Source organism: Cynoglossus semilaevis, chromosome 6 (genome assembly GCF_000523025.1).
Source record: "Cynoglossus semilaevis isolate Cse_v1.0 chromosome 6, Cse_v1.0, whole genome shotgun sequence".
Classification (NCBI taxonomy): Eukaryota; Metazoa; Chordata; class Actinopteri; order Pleuronectiformes; family Cynoglossidae; genus Cynoglossus; species Cynoglossus semilaevis.
Window position 1 is genome coordinate 18642183 of NC_024312.1, and position 10146 is coordinate 18652328.

Here is a 10146-nt window from a genome sequence, read left to right on the forward strand (position 1 = left end):
AACGATGATTTTATTAACCAAATAGCCCCATCTTCTTGCAGTACCTTCGATGATTCCCTAGGTGTCCCTCTTTATGTCACAAGTTGGTTGGGCATTCTTACAGTATTAACTTTGCTAAACAGAACACCCTTTGTTCCGGTAGGGGGTACTGTGGAGCTATAATTCGTCTACGCCGTGTTAATCCCAGCGCTGTCAGTAGGTGTCGTTGTTTCAGTGCTTATGTTGAAATGATAATTCTGGTGGTAGAGTAGAGCAGAGGACACACAGATCAAACCACTCATCAACGACGGTCGTCTCACTCTCACTGCTGCTGCCACTGACTGGTCCCTGCGCTGAACACATACATAGACACAGTCGACCAGCCGCGTTTGTTTTTTTACTCCCGGGGTTTTAACTTTAAAGCCTGGACGGGAGTCATGCTTCTGGACGATACAACACCGCGGACATAAGCGAGTCAGAGGACGAAAAGTCGCGAACACTACCCCCGAGGCGCCACAAAGCAGTGGGGGTAAGGGGAAGGAAGAAGAAGGGAGGTCGGTTCTTATTTTCTGTGTTCAACACTCCGAGAGAAAGACGGCATCCGGTCTGAGAAGAAGCTCCGAGGTCGGGGAGCCCGTTCGGAGCAACAACGCTCATCGTTTCTGGTAAGAGCTCTTCCATTTTCGGCGTAGCTAAGACTGAATCTACCGCAGGGAAACAGAGGGGACTGCTTTAATCACCACCGTGACACGGAGAGGACTCCATAAACATTCAAACCAGCACCAGCTCTGCGTGTTTACTCCACAGTCCTCGGTGTGAATGCGGCCGAATAATTGTCCCATTCACTAGTTACCGATAGAAGCGGTTAACCGACAAAACCAGCGAGGTTAGTTACACGGTGCCCTCAGGCAAAGCAACTTCAGACAGACGCTAGTTCACCGACGGTAGATATTTGTCGTTTAACGTCCGACAGAGAGACGCTACAGTGGACTGGTTGATATCGAACTGCACCACACTGTGTTGTTGTAGAATAGAAGGAGGGCTCAGCGTGTTTCGTCTTGCATAGTTGCTACCAAAACACTCGATGACCCACATTTTAGATTGTCCTGTCTTTCTGGTCCACATTTCCCCCCCCCAATAGCAACTTGAAACACAAGTGAAACAACAGTGAATTAACAGCTGTGAATTCTTCTCTCAGCTGCATGTTAACAGTATAGGGAACTAAAGGAAGACAAGCACGGACTCCGAAGAGTTTCGAGGAATCCCAGCTTTCAATGAATCAATCAAACATGACTTCACACTGCAAACATTTAGTTGTTTTTTTTTTTCAGTGTGTGAAAATTGTCATTTAATCCCGTCATAATTTAAAAAGATAGTTATTTATAAGTACAATGATAATGCATGTTTCTTAAATATTTACTAAGAAGTACAGGTGTGAAAAGCCTTGTCTTTTCAACACTTGTGGTCAGGATAGGGCACCCACCAAATCAGTACATTGAATTCGAATTAAAACTGCGTCGCAAGTGAGCCAGTTAATTGGACTGTTGTCTGTCCCACTTTACAGTAAAGGTGACGAACGCTTTGTTTCCCCACATTTACACCAGACTGCTACAGCATGGGGGGGTGGTTAAAGTGGAGAAATATGGACTAAAAGTCTCATGAATTCAAACCTGGACAGTTACAGTATATGTTGCAAATATATCCTCCGGTGTTTAAGGTTATAACTCAGCATTAGCAATAGCCTGTGGCTGAAGAAACTGTTCAGTCATGCAGTGCCACATCTCTCACAATATTTACACCATCAACTGTGGTTGTGTATACTTGAGTAAGCCATGACTCCAGTCCATTTATTTACTTTTTTTTTTTTTTTTTACCTTTAGTGCTACACTGCTAACAGTCCAGCCATTCTTCTTCTTCTTCTTCGAGAGGAACTACAATTTTGAAACGTATGTCTTTGTGATTCTCAATTTTGATGTGATTTAATGAGGTCACCAACAAATATTTGGCATGCTTAAACAGAGTAGATGATGTTTTACAGCAGACGTAATCAATCGAATTATTATTTTTTTCTCATCTGTTTATTAACTCCAGCCCCTGCAATTAATACGTACCTCCTTTTGTTTTTGTTTTAGTTGCAGCTAATTGACCCAGCATAGAGTTAGTGACTTACAACGACTTTTTCATGAAGTGTTTTGCGTACATGCTTTATGTTTTTGTTTTTCAAATGAGTACTCTTTGGTTATGGTGTGTTTGACAAGCAGCTGACAGTGCTCACAATGGCCCCATGTGTTTGCTCTGCAGCAGTTGCTACTGCAACAAAATACGCAAATTGTTTTTCTAGCGTGTAGGGGGGAAATAAACATTAAGCTTCTGACATTGCAAGACACTGTGTGTTTACGTGTCACAGGATGTTTTTTTGTTTTTGTCTTTCGTCCCTGTCGGTCCAGTGGTCCATGGTGTCCTTCGAAACAAACTCCTTGTTTGTAGGCAGACGTTTTGTAATAATCTGCTGTGGTAGGTTATACATTACTGTTCATTCTTGAAGCTGAATGCTGAGAACTCTGTAATCCCTAATGGAACTTCCTCTCCAGCAGGGGGTGATTTTTTTTTTTTTTTTTTTTTTAATTCCAGCTCTTCCACAGTTTCACTTCTGGACACTTTTGTTTACAGTCGGATGCTTATTTCTCTACTATTTTGACCGGTTTAATGATTGAAAACCTTACGATTTATGAAATCTTTTTATTTTATTGTTACTGTTGCAGAAATGGCATGATCACCCTTGTTGGTGGTAAACCCTGGTTATCAGCTGTCAGATCTTGGTCCTGGATCCTGTGAGCAGCTCTAACTTGGGCGAGCACAAGCTCACGTGCTCCACTCAAGCAAGATGTGTGCTGCAGAAGGTGTGTCGCTACGAGGTTTAAAATACTCATCGCTTCGAAATACCGCGGATGAGCGGCCAGTTGACGGCGTTGCTCGGGTCGGGTGGAGAGAGCGACCGTGTGTTGGTTTGCAGTGGGTCTCGTTCCCTTGGTGAAGGCCTTGGGGATGGTGGTATCAGGGTAACCTGACCTGCTGAGGAACAGCTGTAGCAATGTGGTGCTGATCCCTCGAGTCCCTGGGTGGATCAGATGATGGTCCGGTCTGTGTATGGGCGCATGCGGATATCTGTGTGTGGGTAAACACATTTTTGTGTGTTTTTCTTCAGAACTTCACACGTGATGGTGCACACAGAGGAAAGTCTCTCTGTCTCTAGTTTGTGTTTCCTGAGTTCACAAGTGTGTTTAGATTGAGGTTGTTCAGTTTGACGCAGCAGGCCAAGACAACTGGCTGAAGGTTAATGTGTCACCACACCCTGGGGAGCAGCTGCGAAGTCACAGGCACCACTCCTGTCTATAGATAGCCTAGAATACCAACTCTTCCTCTTTTCTCCGCTGCATTAACACAAGAATTCTGGCACCGCCAAGCAGCCCAGTTATCTCATGGGCCGTCGCCCCACAAGACAAATGCTGCCGCTTTCACTCCGCCGTCCTCTATTTTGTCTGAGTGAGGAAACGCCTGGTATGTTGGTACCAACACCCCGAGAATTCTGGAGCCAACTGGCTGAGAACCTTTTTTTTGATTGAGTTACACGTTAATATCCCCTCATATCAGCCTCTCCTGTTGCATTACTGTTTAGAACAGGGACAGCTATTCAGACTTTTTTCGTCACTCTCGGCTTTTTGCGGGAGCTGAGATAACATTTGTCTGTCCTTAATATTTATCCAGTCAAGTGTTTGCTGTCTTTCCCCAACGATTACATACGCAGATACATTAGTTGACACACCTGCTTCTGTGTAAAAGTAAAGATAGGATTTTTGATGTCATATTCTATAAGGTATACTTTTGTGTTACTAGTGATTTTTTTCTTCATGGTAAAGGATTATATAAATGTTTTTGTCATGACTAAAAGAAATGATGTGATTTAGTCGAACTTGTCTTTGGATTTTGGCCTACTAGGGGTAACTAAATTTTGTAACCTACATTTTCTACTAGACATAAGGTAATTTATGATTGACAATGTACCAAGAACCAACACCTTTGGTGAAGGTTTGCACTAGATCTGTGATCTAACTAGGTCAGTTCTAAAACTGAGAGTGTAAACTCGTTCAACCTTTAGGAAAAAAAATCCCATCAACTTTCTTATTGATGACATTAGTTTTTTTAACTGAATTCAAAGTGTAACAAGTTTGACATCATTCTGTGGTTGAAAAACAAACTAGAATCAAACCAGACCTGCATTTCCACATATCTTCCTTGTTGATCAAACAGATGCATCTACTGTAATGTTTACACCAAACACTGCTGTGGCAAATTAATTATGTTTAAAAATGACATTGTGCAGCCTGCAAGAATCAGACTTTGGTTCCTGTGATGAATGTATGACATTGTGCAGCCTGCAAGAATCAGTCTTTGGTTCCTGTGTTGAATGTGGTTTTATGATGTTTTTTTTTTTTTTTACAGTCTATTATCAAGTAAGTTGTTTTATTCGTTACTCTTTTTTTTTTTTTAAATTCAGTAATGACATAAACCTGTCTCCTCCTGTATTCTTCTTCTGTGGATTTAAGCAGCCACCTCCACCAGCATCTTTTGAGGAGCATTCCCACTCCATCCAAAGAGGGTATTATGCATTTTGATGAACACAGCACCACATACTTCCCGTAGCCCATTAACATAATTCAGGGATTCATTCTGCTGGTAGTGCTACATAAAACGCCAGACCTTTAAGGAGCTGCAGCTGGTTGTGCAGCTTTTCTTTGTTGCTGCTTAAGCTTAATTTACTGCTTAAACAATGGTCTACAGAGAAACTGCACTCACGTATATTTGATGTTGTTCCCTTGAAGTGCTGTGTCTTTTGTTTGCTGAGGCTCCCTCTCATTTGGTGTAGTTGGCGTCATTCAAAGGCAAAAAAGCAAACAGATTTGTTGCAAAATACTCACCAACTTAAGTTGCTGAGTATTTAATTTACTTAAGTAAATAAATAAAACTTAGGACATTGTCTCAAGTCAGACAGACACCAAAAAACACATGTTCTCCCTAGGTGCTATAATTTGATCTGCAATATTGTCTATTTTACTCTAAACAGGATCAAAATTAACTGGGTTTTTTTTATTGCATATTATTAAAGACGCCTCCAAAGCATTTCCTTATCCAAGAATTTCAGGTCACACAACACAGTGAAATACTAGTAGTATGAAGTAGTAGTAGTAGTAGCATAGATTTGATGTACTATTTAATGAACTGACCTACTTTTGGTTGTTGTTTAGTTGTTAAATCTTACTGTCTCAGAACAGTGCAGCGATTCCAAAGATGGCAGCTTAGAGAAGAGCTGGCCTGTCACTCAGGCCACTGTCACCATAGCAGCAGCGTTAATCAGCCTGTGTTCCTACTTACTCTAAGATCTGTTCCTGCACGTCAGACTCTCTGGTCTGGTCTTCTTCAGTGACCGGCTCAGGCCAAGGAAAGCTCAGTCAGGAAACACACCTACATGCTATGTAAATTCTGTCATCGTCATCACCACTCGGCCTCCAGGCTCCGTGGACATGTGTGCAGAATACGAATGGAGAACGAGCAGAGGAAGTTGACGTGAAAGGGGGCAAAGTAACAAATACTACCAGCCGGTCCGTTGACCTGTCCTTGACACAGGTGTGGTTGCCCGGCTCAGCGCTGCTCATCTCGGCACCTCACAGTGAAACACTCCCGCCTGCGTCTCCTGAAAAGAAAGAAAAAAAAAAGAACTTCACACTCTGCACAATGCGGCCTTTATGTTAGGCTCCCATAATGGAGCCAGCTCCTTCACTCATGTCCTCATTGTCTTGCCGTGGATGAGAAAAGGCTGCTCTTTACAAACAGCAAGGCTGAGCTCATCCGTGGTTCCTGCCAATAGTCATCCTTGTTGCCCGCTGTCTTCTGTGAGTGTGTGTGGGGGGAGAGGGACGGAGTGAGAGTGAGAGTTTTCTTGGTTAGACCTTGTCCTCTGAAACGCGCTGACACAGGCAGGGTAACGCTGGGGTTAGGGCTTCTTGATTATGGCAAAAATTATTATTAACGATTATTTATTGATTTAAAAATATATATATAATATTGTAACTTGTTAGGGGGCATGTGGAGTTAGGCTTTGTCTTATTGCCAATATTAACACAAATGTGCCGTGATCTAGCTTGTAGGATATTAGTCCTCCATTGTATTGGTTTTCTTTGGGGGTTGTGGTCCTGGCAGCAGCGATCATGATCTACCCTTTTATCAGCTCTTTTTTTTTTTTTTTTTTTTTTTTGGCCTCATTCATGATTTCCTGGCTGCTGCAGCCGGGAAAGAATAAATCCATACGATGCATATGGCTATTGTCACCACTGCAGCATAAAAGCTCCCCCCCCGCCCCCGCGCCTCTACACACACTCTGTATTGTTTCCCTCACATTCACATCTCGGTGATTGTACTGCTTACTGTACGGACAGGTAATAGGAGGTGGAAAACTAACGGTGAAGCACAGTCCGTCTGATGTCAGGGTCAATCTGTGGTGCGAGAGTCGTGGTGCGGTTGGGATTGACGGCCGGTTCAGGAGGGAAGATCTGAACCAGCCGTCTATAGGATGCGAGATGGAGAGAGCAGTCGAACATCAGCATGCACGTCGGCTCCTGCTGTGCGTTGCCATGGTAACACACCCGGGATCGGAGTCGTGCTCGACCCATCAACTTTGCCTCTTAGTTTTCCAGTTGCATTTGGAGCTGTGATGTCAGAAAAGCCTGACTGTCCAAAACTTCACACTTGATCCCAGACCAGAAACCTGGATAAAATAAAAATTTGAACATTTTTTCAGAAAGTCAACTTGGATCCCAAATATCTCTGTTCACTGTGGTAACCAGTACTAAAGATCTTCTCATCTCTCTCATATGTAGAGGCAGATACAGTATTTGCATTAGTACGTGTACCAGTAGACAGATTGTACACTGGGGGTACTCCTGTGGCTCATACTCGAGAATCATAACTTGTCCGAGTTGATGTAACTTGAATCGATGTATTACTTTTCGGGTGGGAGAAATATGTGTGTGGAAGCGATTGTTCATAGTACTAGTACTTTGAGTCTCCAGGCTGTTTGATTATTAGATTTAAAATTCTGACGAACATTTTATGTATGTATGTATATATATATATATATATATATACACACATATATACACACATATATATATATATACACATATATACATATATATATATATATATATACACACATATATATACACACATATACATATATACATATATATATATATATATATACTTCATTAGTACCCTTTGAAGGACACCATATCTTTTGCAACTGACATACAATGTGATCGCTTATCACAAACGTGCGAATACTTTTTTTTTTTTCATTTCGATGATTCAGCAATATTACCATGTAAAGAGGTAGTGAGGTCTCACCTCTTACATAACATCATAACATCATTTCATCAATGATGTTGCTATTTTTTTTTTTTTTTTTTTTTAAGACGTGGCCTTTACTTAATCCGCCTAAACCAGTCAACCTAGTAAAATTCAACACGTTTGGTTGGTTACGAATTTGTTTCACTTCTGCGCTTTTGATGAAGCTCGACAAATCAAGCTCAAGCTGTGAACGCATTTGTAATATTTTCGATATAAGTTTTCTATGTCACTTAAAGGCCTCCCATCTGCAGTCTGCAGCATTTTGTTATCACGCTGTCCCAGTTTGTGTTGGCTTTATGCCCAGTCCAGAAGGGCTGCTGCTGTCCGGGCTCAAGACGCTGCAAAAAAAACCCTTATTTTTAAACCAGTTCCAAACTTTTAAATTGCTCAAGGGCTACATTTGAGGACAGGGTGTTAATCTGCTGAGTAAATGTTGTCATATTTATATGGCTCCTTGAAGCCAAATAGGAGTTTTTATCAAGTTGTATCCTATCTGACCCAGTGCTGTTCTTCCAGCATGTGTCATCTGGTTCTATGTTGTCATTAGCAGACTTCCGTCTGGCATCAGGGAAGTGTTTCCTGGTCTGTAATCTGGAAGTTTTGTTCTTTAAACACATCTCACCTAATTGAGTTATCTACATGTGATATTTGTATTTTGTACCTCGTCAAGTGCGTCTCTTTGAATGTTCTTACCCGTTTTTTGATACTTGGAAAACTATTTGATTTGCTTTCAGTAGAGGTTTTTCTATTAGGGCTATAAAATCTGATAAACACTGCTGCAGTTGTTATCTGGACTCTACCACGAGTTCCCCTCTTCCCTGATCTCATATCTTCTGCTTCTGTCTGAGTTGATGCGTCACTGGCCCTAATACGGGTGATGAGTGATATATTTTTTTATGTGGGCATGTCAGTGATGAACCCCGGGGGGGGATTGAACTGCTCATGTGTTTTCGTGTCTGCTTTTACTCATCATCATTATTAGCACCGTCATCAGGAGAAGACGAGCTCACGTCTAGACTCGCATTGAATGGAGCGACGATCCCAGCGCTGAGGTCACGGAGAAACGCAGCTCAGACTGTGTTCTTTAATACAATTACCAAATATCTCCGCTCCTGATTTCATGCTAATATTTCTCGTCTGACATGGTGCCTTTATCTTTTACACTAAGTCAAGCATGTTTTTGCGTTGAACGCAGCTGGAATGTGTGACATGGGTTTAATTTGGCCTCAGGCTAGTCCTGTCCCATTCAGCAACAAATCCTCTGGTTTAGCATCTGTTTTTACAGTCTGATGTGAGCAGGGATTGTATTTAAAACCGGACGCTAAGAATCTCTCACCAACTTGTCGTCTTTTCCCCCGGGGTAAGCATGCTAAGCTGTGAGTTTGAATGAGACGTGTCATACTTGCCACCAGATTGCAAATGTCTGGGAGTCTTTGTTCACCTGATGATGGACCTGTTGATCTGGCGTGTGTCATTAGCCGCAGTTTGGCTCTGAATGCGGCGTTGCGAAACGGGCGCGTGCTGAGTGTTTTCTTGTCAATGAAAGACGGTTTACTCAACAGACTCTTCACTCGGTGTCACACAACCTATTCTTGTGTCACTAAAACAAGTGCATGCATGTAATGTTCCTGTCATTTCTCTGTGCCACCTCCAGGCCTCCCCTTCCTGAGAGCTCCATGGAGAAGATGAAGCGTTTCAAACGACGTTTGTCCCAGACGCTACGAGGCAGCCACACCATTGACGAGTCACTCTCCGAACTCGCGGAGCAAATGACCATAGAGGAGAACGGCCTGAAGGACAGCGGTGAGAATAATTACATTTACTGGAAACGTCATTGTATTTTTGAAGTTGTAAAAAATCAAAAGGACTAAATCCCGTTCTAATCAAACTTGGCCATAATAGGATTGAAATGAAGTAAGTAGAGTGGAACCACAGGGTTAAATAGTTTTAAAATTTTGCTGTATTTTTTTTTACCGTCAAATCAAAAATAGTGACAGATAAAGAGCGATGCAAACTGTACATTACAGTGTTTATGACGGTAAAACTGCAGGATTGTTGTTTAAGACCTGGTTGCACTTTAATGTTACCTCCGCTTTCTTTACAGTATTATTGTTTGCTATTGTGCTGATGAATAAATAAGACTCTAGTCTAGTCTAAATACTCAGCTGCAGTGTACAAAAGGATAGCTTCGTGTTTCAGTTTAGAGAGAAAATGTCCAGCACAACATTAAACATTATCCACAGCTATTAATTTAAATGCCTTGATGACATTTAAATTTCCCCAGCACATTTATGCAATCATGTTCATCTGACATTAGGGTTTAGCAGCAGTGGGGGGGGGGTTTAATGGGCTGCAGATACATAGCGCTTTCATCCGAAGCCACATCCATTATTTATTTAAAACTAACCCATAATCTGTGAGTGGAATCTTAGTTTTAATGCTGAGTGTGTTTAGCGTCAGTATGCCTTAGGCACCACGTTCAGTGGCCCACTTTGAGTGTACCACCTTGGGGCGATGTGGTTGGCTTTGGTTTTTGAAGCATTTGTGTTTAGTCAGAGATGTTTGATATTTTCTAATGAAGTTGCTAGAATGACATTTTTTTTTTTCTGCACCTGCCTTTTGTGGCTAGGACTATTGTTGAGCCCCCTCAAGGCAAAACTCGACTGAACTGGAAAAAAAAAAAAAAAAAAAAACTGATTTCAC

General features: G+C 41.9%; 1 long non-coding RNA gene across 1 annotated transcript in view; it reads left to right on the forward strand.

Annotated features, from left to right (window-relative positions):
* Positions 1-194: 194 nt before the first annotated feature.
* LOC112487152 (uncharacterized) overlaps positions 195-10146 on the forward strand; it is a 12513-nt gene continuing 2561 nt past the window's right edge. The window contains exons 1-2 of the long non-coding RNA XR_003049964.1: positions 195-644; positions 9098-9246. This is a non-coding gene — a long non-coding RNA (uncharacterized LOC112487152). The remainder of the gene's footprint in view (positions 645-9097; positions 9247-10146) is intronic.